Source organism: Ictidomys tridecemlineatus, chromosome 6 (assembly GCF_052094955.1).
Source record: "Ictidomys tridecemlineatus isolate mIctTri1 chromosome 6, mIctTri1.hap1, whole genome shotgun sequence".
Classification (NCBI taxonomy): Eukaryota; Metazoa; Chordata; class Mammalia; order Rodentia; family Sciuridae; genus Ictidomys; species Ictidomys tridecemlineatus.
The window spans coordinates 11,994,945-12,006,537 of NC_135482.1; the positions used below are offsets into that span (position 1 = coordinate 11,994,945).

The 11,593-nt window shown below is 43.2% G+C and overlaps 1 long non-coding RNA gene across 1 annotated transcript; it reads left to right on the forward strand.

Annotated features, from left to right (window-relative positions):
• Window positions 1–161: 161 nt before the first annotated feature.
• Window positions 162–1,415, forward strand: LOC144378305 (uncharacterized). The gene is made up of 2 exons (XR_013440004.1): window positions 162–307; window positions 590–1,415. It is a non-coding gene; the product is annotated as an uncharacterized LOC144378305 (long non-coding RNA).
• Window positions 1,416–11,593: the final 10,178 nt, after the last annotated feature.

Genomic DNA, 11,593 nt, shown 5'->3' on the forward strand with positions numbered 1-11,593 from the left:
AACCCCCAAAAGGAAACCGCCTCTCCCCTGAGGATATGAGGCCCGGCTGTGCACTCTAGCTCCCATTGGTGGACTTCAGGCAGCCCAGCAGGCTGGACCCTGACCTTGTGATGTCCCCTGCCGGCTAATCCCCAAGGATCATACCAGCTGGCCTTGGCTTCCAACACAAAACGTTTTTCCCAATTGAGATTATGGCCTTTTTGGCAGCTCCCAAAGGAAAAAGGATTATAGCTTGAGAAAAGTTCTTGCTGAAATGGAGAGTAGACCCTTGGACTTGCACAAGAGCAGGATGGGCAAGGCAAGGAAGGTAGGTTCCCGTAGGCGAGACCCAGAGCTGCAGGGGAGAGAAACCAGGAGAGCCCCGTGAATTTTATAGAAAGGAAAAGCACAATTATGTTCGTTCCCTACCTTAGAGCAGTGGATTAGAGTCAAGGAGCCCTGCGGTGTGCGGTGTGCATGGCTTTTGAGATCCCTACAGAGCAAAATGCAAATCCAGGGGCTGCCACAAGCTGCCTGATGAAAGGGATTTCCCCAGCACGGCAGGGACCAGGAGCTTCCTGATGGGCTTCCCCTTTCCTCTTGCCACCAGTGTCCTCTGGGGCATAGCGGTCACCTCGTCCACTCTGTGTCCTGCTCCTCCTGACCTGAGGCTTCTCAGCAGCTGCTTACACCACACCTGTTCTGCATCCTCCAGCATGCTGCTGAACCATCCTCAAGGATAACCACTCAGGGCGAGGATGCCGCAGGGAATGAGGTGACGAAATAGTCACTAGACAGGTGACTCCGTGACACCATGCAAGCTCTAAAGGAAGAGGGTTAAAAGAGTAAAGCTAAAGACATCAATCCAGAAGAGTCTAATCCTAATTTCCACTGTAACTGAAGGGTAACCTTATAGAAACCACTCAACATGTCTACGCCCCCCGTTTTCTTGTAAAATGAGGCCATAGGAACTAGTCAGTTTTATAAAATGTTTAAAGCCACAAGCTTTTTCCTCTGAGTATTGTTTTAGTGACATCTCACAAATTTAGAGATGCTGGTTTTTTTTTTTTCATTTAATTCAAAACATTCGCTAATTTTTTTCATGATTTCTTTTTGGCCCATTCATTATTTAGAAGTGAATTGAGTACTTTTCTAAGCATTTGAGTCAGATTTTTTTCTGTTATTGATTTCTCACTAAATTCTTTGTCATCAGAGAGCATACTGAACTTAATTCCTGCCGATTTTGTTTAATGTTCCATGTGCACTTGAAAAAATGCATGTTTTTGTTATTGATGGAGAAACTATTTTATAAATGCAATAAAGCCAAGTTGACCGAGAGCATTGTTCAGGTCTACTATATCCTTACTGAACTTTTCTATTCTCTTGGTTACTGATAGAGGAATGCTGAAGTCTCTGATTAAAATCATGGATTTGTACATATTTCCCTTTTTTGGTTTCATTTTGCTTTGCTTCATGTATTTTAAGCTGGAATAAGAATCTTAATGTCTTCTTGATGGATTTATTCTTTTGCCATTATGCCATATGCCTCTATGTTCTTTATAATATCCTCTTTCACTTTTAACCCATCTCTGAATTTATATTTAAAGTGAATTTCTTCTAGATAGCATAGATTTGGATCTTACTCTTTTCATTCATTCTGAAAACTCTGCGTTTTGATTGGCACATCTAGATCATGTATATCATCAATACAGCTGGTGTTTCATCTGTCACCTTACTATTTGTTTTGTGTTTTTCTCTTCTGCATTTTGTTCCTATTTTTTCCTCTTTTTCTGTCTTCTTTTGGATTGGGTATTTTGTAGTAATCTGTTTTATATTCACTGTTGATTATTATATATAATTTCTCAATTCTATTTCTAATTCTTTCTTGGGTTTTACAACATGAAAAACAAAGTATAAAATTTATACTAATATAAAAAAAGTATACTAATGAACTTTCAAATAATATTACACTGCTTCAGATATAACACAAAACTTAAAATAGTACACTTCCATTTATTCCTCCCATTTTGTGTTAATTATCAAACATTTTATTTTATTTCTATATATATAAGTCCCAGAACATATTTCTTTTTTTCATGACTTCATAATGACTTTAGTTTTTTAAATTTATATATGACAGCAGAATGCATTACAATTCTTATTACACATATAGAGCACAGCTTTTCATCTCTCTGGTTGCAAAGTATTTTCACACCAATTCATGTTCTTTGGATGATAACGTCCATCACATTCCACCATCATTTCTAACCCCCTGCCCCCTCCCTTCCCCTCCCACCCCTCTGCCCTATCTAGAGTTTGTCTATTCCTCCCATACTCCCCTTCCCTACCCCACTATGAATCAGCCACCTTATATCAGAGAAAATATTTGGAATTTGCTTTTTTAGGATTGGCTAACTTCACTTAGCATTATCTTCTCCAATTCCATACATTTATCTTCAAATGCCATGTTTTATTCTCTTTTATAGTCGAGTAATATTCCATTGTGTATATATGCCACAATTTTTTTTCTATTTATCTAGGTTGGTTCCACAGTTTAGCAATTGTGATTTGTGCTGCTATAAACATTGATGTGGCTGTGTCCCTGTAGTATGCTGTTTTTTAGTCCTTTGGGTAGACAGCGAGGAGAGGAATAGCTGGGTCAAATGGTGGTTCTATTCTCAGTTTTCCAAGGAATCTCCATACTGCTTTCCATATTGGCTGTACCAATTTGCAGTCCCACCAGCCGTGTATGAGAGTATCTTTTCCCCCACATCCTCGCCAGCACTTAATTGTTGTTTACCTTCATAATAGCTGACATTCTGACTGGAGTGAGATGAAATCTTAGAGTAGTTTTGATTTGTATTTCTCTAATTGCTAACAATGGTGAACACTTTTTCATATATTTGTTGATTGATTGTATATCATCTTCTGAGATGTGTCTGTGCATGTCCTTGGCCCCATTTATTAATTGGGTTATTTGTTTTTGGGGGGCTTAGTTTTTTGAGTTCTTTATGTACCCTAGAGATTAGTGCTCTATCTGATGTATGAGGGAGTAAAGATTTGCTCCCAAGATGTAGGCTCTCTATTCACCTCACAGATTGTTTCTTTTGCTGAGAAGAAAATTTTTAGTTTGAGTCCATCCCATATATTGATTCTTGATTTTAATTCTTGCGCCAAAGGAGTCTTACTAAGGAAGTTGGGGCCTATCTCTCACCATGCACAAAACTCAACTCAAAGTGGATCAAGGATCTAGGAATAAAATCAGAGACCCTGTGTCTAATAGAAGAAAAAGTAGACCCTAATCCCCAAAACATATTTTGATTAATTTTGCTTGAAATAATAATAATAATAATAATTATTATTATTATTATTATTTTAGTTGGGGACCAAACCTATAGCCTTGAGCTGTGAGACAAGTTATCCCCAGCCCACTTTTTATTTTGAGACGGAGCTTCGCTTGGTTGACCAGGTTGGTTTTGAACTTGCCATCCTGCAGGGTCAGCCTCCTAGAGAGCTGGAATTTCAGACATGTACCACAGGCCAGTTCTGAAGATGTCAGAAGAGGGAGAAAGTCATTTCTATTCTCTGTCGTACTTTGCATTTCTGGAGTTAGTGATCACTTTGTGTTGGTTCATCTGTCATTATTCCCCCTCAGCCTGAGTGACTTGGAGTAAACCACATAGTGCACATTTACTGATGATAAATTCTCTCGGTTCTCTTGTTCATCTGAAAATATCTTTGCTTTCCTATTTGAATAACATTTTTACTGGGTTTGGAATTTGTTGACAAAGTCTGAGTTTTGACGGGCACACTAGTCTTCTTGGGCTGCTGTAAGAAAACAGACTGCACAGCTTACCAACAGAGATTTATTTTCTCCAAGTTCTGGAAGCTACAAGTCCAAGATCAAGGTGGACTATCATCAGTTTCTGGAGAAGTTTCCCTTCGGGATTATAAATATTCATCTTGGTGAGTCCCCCAGTGGTTGAGAGAGAGAAAGTGATTTCTCTTCCTATGAGGCCACTAATTCTATCAATTCAGAGCCCTACTCTGTGACCTCACAGAGCACTAATTACTTTCTTCCTCTCAATGTAGCCAAGGGGTTTAGAACTTCAGCATATGAATTTGAGGTAGAAGGTGGAAGGACACAGTCCATCCATAACAACAGGATGTATTTTTTTCCATACATTAAAGATGCATTTCCATTGTCTCCTGGGCCTTGCTTTGGTCTGGATCCTGCAGCCAATTCTTTCTTATCCTCAATCTCTGCTCATCACATGTCCTTTCTTGTGCCTGGTCTCCAGACTTTCTCTCGTCACTGGTTTTTCCGCAATTTGATTAGGATATACCTTGTGTGGTTTTCTCTGTGTTTGTACTGCTAGGGGTTGGTTGAGCCTCTTGGACCTATGGGTTTGTCGTTTTTAAGAAATCTGAAAAAGTTTCAATCATGATTTCTTCAAGTTTTTTTCTTTCCCTATTTCTGTCCACTAGCCCTTTCCTGAACCCAGTCTCTTCCACTTCATTTTGCTTCAGGACATCAAGAGCTATTGTTAGAGAATCTACATTATTTTTTAAATATTTTTTTTAGTTGTAGATGCACACAATACCTATTTTATTTATTGTTTTATGTGGTGCTGAGGATCGGACCCAGTGCCTCATGCACATCAGGCACTCTACCACTGAGCCCCAGCCCCAGCCTGAGACTCTGCATTATTTTCTCAGTCTGTTTTTTCTTTCTTTCTTTTGATTCAGGTTAACTCGTTTCCATTGCCGTGTCTTTAGGTGCAGCTGGTGTTTTCCAGAACCCAATCTGCCGTTAATCCCGCCCAGCCCATTTTTCACTCCAGATATTGCATTTTTCATTCCCATAAGTTTCATTTGGTTCATTTTAATATCTTACTCTTCTTCCTATCTCCATAGTTGCTTTTAAATCCATGAGCATATTGAGAACAGCTCTTTCCGTGTCCTTGTCTGATAATTCCTTCATCTCAGTCATTTGTAATTCTGTTCCTGTTGCCTGACTTTTCTCCCGGTCACATCTTTTCTGTTTCTTTGTCATTTTTCTAATTGAATCATATTTTGTTTTCTGCCCTCAAAGACTGTCGTATCTTTTCTGCAGGTAGATACCTGACTTCTAGCTTAGGCTCCTGCTTTTGAGGCTCTATTCTAAACTGTTCAACACAGATAGGGAGTAGCCACGTCCCCAGGGCGACTTGAGCCTCACTAGGAAGCCATGTCACCTCTAGATCTCAGCAGAACATCCTGGGTGTCACTGAGCTCTTCCTCTCTGTCTGGTTCCAATCCAAACATCTCTAGCTTGTGTAAACTTTGAGAATCCAACTTGGATGGAGCTCGTCTTTCATTCTTTGCCCAGCCGCATGGAATTCCATGCTATGCACGCAGCTTAGCCGTTAGCCACCAACTTGCAGGATCCCTAGGTAGATGCCTGGAGTGCTCCACATTCCCTCCTCCTCCCAGGCTCTGCCTACCACACTGCCACCTGCACGGCCTCCCAGAACTACAGTCCTTCTCCATCTCTGCAAGGCGGCCATGCCACACCCCCAGGTCAGCACCTCCAAGCAGACAGCGAGGTGCATGGTGGGGCTCACGCCTTTGTTTTTTTCCTCTTGGGGTCACAGTCCTAAGCTGTCTGCTAGCCAGTGTCTGAGAACGGCTCAGGAATTTTTGTCCCATTTCCTAGTATTTTATAGTGAGAAGGTAAGTCCAGACCAGATTGTTCCGTCTTCATCAGAAATAGGATTCTGGTGCATTTTGAAACTATTTTGAGGAACAAAATTCTCTTTTTGAATGAAACTAGTCCAATAAATACAACATAGCAGAGGCACAAATATGAGACTGAATCTAAATCCATATTGTTGGAAATGATTCTTTCACTGTTTTTTTTTTTTTTCAACATTAGAGATTGACCTGGGGTGCTTTACCACTGAGCCCGTTCTTTTAATTTTTTTAATTTACTTTTCAAATTTTTTTAATTAATTGGGTTTTTTTAGTTATACATAGGCATAATCTTTGTTTATTTATTTTTATGTGGTGCTGAGGATCAAACCCAGGGTCTCACATGTGAGAGACGAAGGCTCTACTGCTGAGCCACAACCTCAGCCCCTATTTTTTTTTTTTTAATTTTGAGACAGGGTCTCACTAAGTTGCTGAGACTGGCCTTGAACTTGTAATCCTCCTGCCACTACCTCCTAGTTCCTGGATTTACAGACATGAGCCACCAGGTCTGGTTTCTTTCACTGTTTGTGGCAACTTTATGATTCCCCTATAGACGTCAAGTTTAAAAATCATAACCTAGATTAGTCTCCATGTCTCCAGACCAGAGAAGGGGCAAATAGCCCTTAGGGGTGCTAGAAATAGATACCTAACCTCATATTCATTTTCAACTCATTTTTCAATTTCTCCTTCAGATAGATGCTTTAAGATAAGAAAATAGAACAGTGTCATATATAAATGTTTCATAAATAGAACAAATATACATATGTAGGTTAAAGAATGCATGCTTTTTGGTTCCTAAAAAGGGTGCATATCATAATGACATGAAGATCTGCAGACTAGGACAGAGGCAAGCAGATCTTTCCTGTAAAGAGCCACAGAGTAAAGATTTTAGGGTTTGTGGTCCTACAATAATCTCTGTTAAAACTACTCAACTTGGCTTTTGTAGCATGAAAACAGCCGTCTTCCAGTAAAATTGTAAATTGGTAAAAAGCAAGATGGAGTTGGCCCAGAAATCAGAGCTTGTCAAACTCCAGGTGAGTTCTGAAGAGCCATTCAGTAAGGGGATCTTTGGTTCCACCTCTTCCTACAAACTAAAGAGGGGAAGTTGGAGTATCCTCCTTAGTGATAGCTCCCATCTGCTCTTAACAGGTCCATATAATGTAGACCGCTTAATCCAAACCTTCCCCCCACATACACACACCCCGTATTAACAGAAATCAAACTTCTAATGAAATCTCAAAGAGCAAAGTGGTAAAACTCAGACACTGGAATAAAATGGAGGTTAAAATCCTAGCTCCACTGCACAAGGCGTCCCTTCCTCCTTCTCCCCATGTATTTTGCTTCTTGTGCTTAGAAAGAAGGAAAGAGACAAGCTGCTCTGTAACCTTTTATGCCTTTGCCACATGCCAAGATGGCCCTCTGAGGATGTGGGACAGAGCAGGAAGGTAGGTGATGGCCAGCAGAATCTCTAGTATCCTTCAGGTTTGCAGTCTTCAAAGCAGTGTCTGTACAAGAGGTTTTACTAAATGAACCGCGGAGGCGCAGGGAGAAACACCTAAGACTTCTATTCACATAGATTTTCCACCTCATCCCGGGTAAAATTTCCATTTTTGACATGCCTCCTCATATGAAATATATAATCTTACAATTCATGCATGTCATGTGTCCATATTTACACATATATTAAAGAATATGCTCAAAAAAATTGTTCCCGATCGTGGCTCATGATTAAGGAGATTAACGAGTCAGGCCACCTCTGCCCTAAGTCTGCACTTTTCCCCTGCGGTATTCAAGCACATTGATGGCCAGGCAGATGGTTGCAGGCCTGTAATCCCAGCGGGTCAGAAGGCTGAGGCAGGAGGATCAAGGGTTCAAAGCCAGCCTCAGCAACTTAGTGAGGCTCCGTGATTAAGCACCCCTGGGTTCAATCTCCAGTACCAAATCAAGGAAAAGACACACACACACACACACACACACACACACACACACACACACACACTCACACACCAAAAAAAAAAAAAAACACATTGATGTTTTGGGGGATTTCAGAAGCAACAGAATCAATTTGGTGTCTGCTTCGAGTATTGGAGTATCCATTTTATTGGAAGATTTTTCCAAAAGAGGAAAAATATTATCCCTAAAACAAACACATGTATTTTGGAGTTTAATGCTGAGTTTGCATGATTTATTTTAAGTTTGCGGTTCAGCATCCGATTTGGATGACATTTTTAAGCAGTGACAGGTCCCTCCAGATAGCCCGTGGGCCTCTCTGCATCTTGTGTTTACACTCTTCTGTGTGGAAAACCAGAGGCCCGAGCCACAGCGTTACTGACAAAGACCCACCTGAGCCAAGTCTCTGCATCCAACTATAGACAGTCCCAGAATGAGGACGGTCTGGCTTCTGATTTTGCAGGCTTATGCGGTTTGCGAAAGCCATACACATTCAGCAGGAGCTGGGCTCCTAATTTTGAATGTTGACCTTTCCCCTGCTCGTGATAGATGCTATAATCATCTTTGAAGAGCTCCTAGCAGGCACCTGACCACCAGTATGAAAACCGCGTCTCCCCCTTGTCCTGTTGCTGAGCACAAACCTGGCCTCCATGTCTTGCTCTGCCCCTCTCAACCTCAGCAGATTTCCAGAGTAACACTAATGGTAGCAATAGCTAGGGTTTTATTGAGTGCCTACTATGTGCCAGGCACAATGTTCAGCCCCACATATAACAATTGCAATCACCAATTCTCACAAGCCTGAAAGGTATAGTAAGATTTGTATTATATCGCTGAGGACCTGGAGCTCAGAAGAGGTAAGCAACTTGCCCGATATCACCCAGCTGAATAAGGGGGAGCTGAGATTTCACTCCAGGCCTGTTTAACTCCTTAAACTAAACACTGAGATTAAATTTCAAAATTACAAAATTAGGTTAATAAGCACACTTCCCCAGGGTTTCATGGAATAATAAAAGTGATAATGTCTATAATGTGTCTGGTCAGGAATAAGGCTCAGGATACATCCATCTCTCTATGGAAGCCATCATTAGGCTGCAGCAATCTCGGCAGGCTTCCTGTCAGAGGTGTGGCCAGGAACCGTTGGAGCTGACTCAGGCCACTTTGAGTTTAAAGCCTTCTGGCCTGCCTCCAGCCTCACTCTGAATCCATGGCGCTGGGCACCATGCAGAAGTGAGAACCTCTGCCTGCTTGAATACGGCAGGAGGCAGTGCCTCCTCCTCCTCCTTCCCCAGGCTACTCCGGGCAAAAAGAAACGTGTGGCTTCAGCTGTGGGTACCAATGCACAGTGCCTGGCACGCCCTGGGGTACCCTGTGTCCTCTGCTCGGCAGAACTGCTTCATAAAGAGGCAACGGTGGTTTTCTGGAAAAGTTATGAGCTCTTTGAATTGACAGAGAAATATTTATCCAGGGTTGCAAAAATTCCTCCAGGAGGGCATTACATGAAAAAAAAAAGAAAGAAAATTCCTGCTGCATTGGAGAAGCGGCGCCTCCCGTTTGACATTTCATAAGGCATAGATTGGATAGCAACAGAAGCCCCAGAGACACACTGTTAGCTAAAGTGCAGGCGAAGGCATAGTGCAGAGGAGCCAGGGAGCCCTGTGTCCTTGTCCCCGGCTTTGTCATCCTGAGCACACTCTTGTCAGGGTACCTCTGCATGCTCCTCTTTCCCAGGGTTCCCTCCCCAGGGACTGTGGCTTCCAGTTCGCCTTCTTTAACATGCCGGTTTTAATCCCTGCCCCAGGCTCCCTGCAGAATCTGTCCTAACAGGGGTCTGAACCCAGGAAATCAGGCAGGACTCTCCCTGGGGTTTCTGGCTGACTTTTCAAAGTCACCACCTTGCTCTTCCGGGAGAGGGAGAGAACCACCATTAGGGTGGTCAGACCCTGGGAGGGTGACAGGGGCCCCACTGCGGGCTCAGTGCTCGGTGCTCAGCTGATGGTGGGCTTCAGTGAGGCGTTTGCCACTGCAGCAAAATTTTTTTAATAATGATTGCACCGAGTTCAGAATTGGCTAATCTCTAAGATGAATTTAAGGATCTCCATAGTTAGAGAGGAGGCTGGCGTGAAATGGCTTTCAAATTTTTGTGTACCACCTCCCAGCTGACCTGCTTGCTCTTTTTATTAAAAATGTAGGTTCTTTGCTCCCAACCATGAAAGTTAGATTCTATCAAGGGACCCCTGACTCTGCATTTAACAAGCCCTAGGCGTGATCTGGAGGCAAATGGCCAGGGAGTCCACTTCGGGAAACTGATGAAATGAAAAAAAGAAAGGACTCAAGTCAGGCAGCAGCAGCTGGTTCTGTTTCAAATCCCCACTGGGTCCTTTCTTTGCTGTGTGACTTTGGCCATGTGACTTCACCTCTCTGGTCTTAGTTTCCTTATCTGGAAGCAAACCTCAGTCTCAGGAAGGCTCATCATTAGGAACCCTAATTTACTGGATGTTTGGAAGGGGAGAAGGAGGAGGCAGAAACCAACATTTCCTTGAGCCCCCCCCCCCCGCTGTCCAGCACATGACTGCAGATCCCTGGTATTTTCTTTGCTAATTATTCCTCCCTCTGAAGTTGAAGAGTAGATAGATAACAGTCTGTGTTGCTCAAAAATGTTCTCGGAGCCCTGGCTTCAGACCATGTTCTGACACAAAGTATAGGCAGTCGGTTAATATTAACAATGCATTAGTTGTTTGCAAAAGGAAGGTTGGTGTGTCAAAGTTATTTAATGCAATTCTATTCGTTTGTTCAGCAAGTTTTTATTGAATTTTATTGAATCTCTACTGTGTTCTGGGTCTTGTGGGAGATGCTGGATCCCACAGTGAGCAGGCCAAGCCAGGACACTGGCGTCCTTCACTGGCCCATGGGGTGAGTTAATCAGAAGGGACTGGGGCAGGCCCCCCCCCCCATGCTCAGCCAAGGTTAGTCAAGGAACAGGGGAAGCTGGGAGCCAGCCATCCTGGGAGCCAAGCTGAGCCGAACCACAGCTTGACAGCTCTCAAATGAGAGAACTGGGCCAGTTGAATTCCAAACACCTGCCTCAGATAAATAGCAAAACAATGATAATGTGATATTTAAACACTGGATCCCAGACTTCTTATCAGCTGTGCCGGCTTGTAGGGAGAAGGCCAAAACCACGGAAAGGCCTTTAGAAGGGAATCTGGAGACTTGGACAGCCAGGTTTTCTCTACCTCTGGTCCCCAGGCTACTACTGGCCACACTGCCACCCGGAGAGCTTATTTGAAATTCAGGTTCCTGCTTCCCCTCATCCCAAATTTACAGAGGAGCATGTAGAGGACGTTTCTCTTCTACTCCCCCCACCCCCAGAGAACCTACTCCATCTGAGTATCACTGCAACTTGCCATTTGCACTCCATATAGCTTTTGCGATAGAAGTGGTCATAAAATTAATAAGGGATAATAAAATCAATCACTCCAAGTGGGGTCCTGGACCAACCGTATCAACATCCACACAGGGAATGCAAACAGTGGACACGGGAACAGAGTATCAGAACTTCCACTGATGTTTATTTTAAATCCCCTTTCCAAACATCTGGCATTTGCTGCGTTTTATTTACCGTGGATGTAGCTGACGTTGTGCGGAGGACACACACATCTCTGCAGTTCACAGGTGCACATCATTCTGAATGAGGAGGGGTCTCAGAGTCCCAGTCCTCTGGTGACCCTGCCCCTTTCTGGCCTGCAGTGCTCTGCACACTGGCTTCCAGCTCTGTTGTTTGGGATGAGAACGTGCCCCTGGCCACTCCTGTGGTTCTGAGCTGCGGTTCCAACCTGGGTCCTCCCTGGGTGGGGAGGGGGGATGTCCACACTTGGGGAATTGGTGACCCAGCCTTTTCTCCTCCACCTCCTGGGGCTGCCGGGTGCCTGGA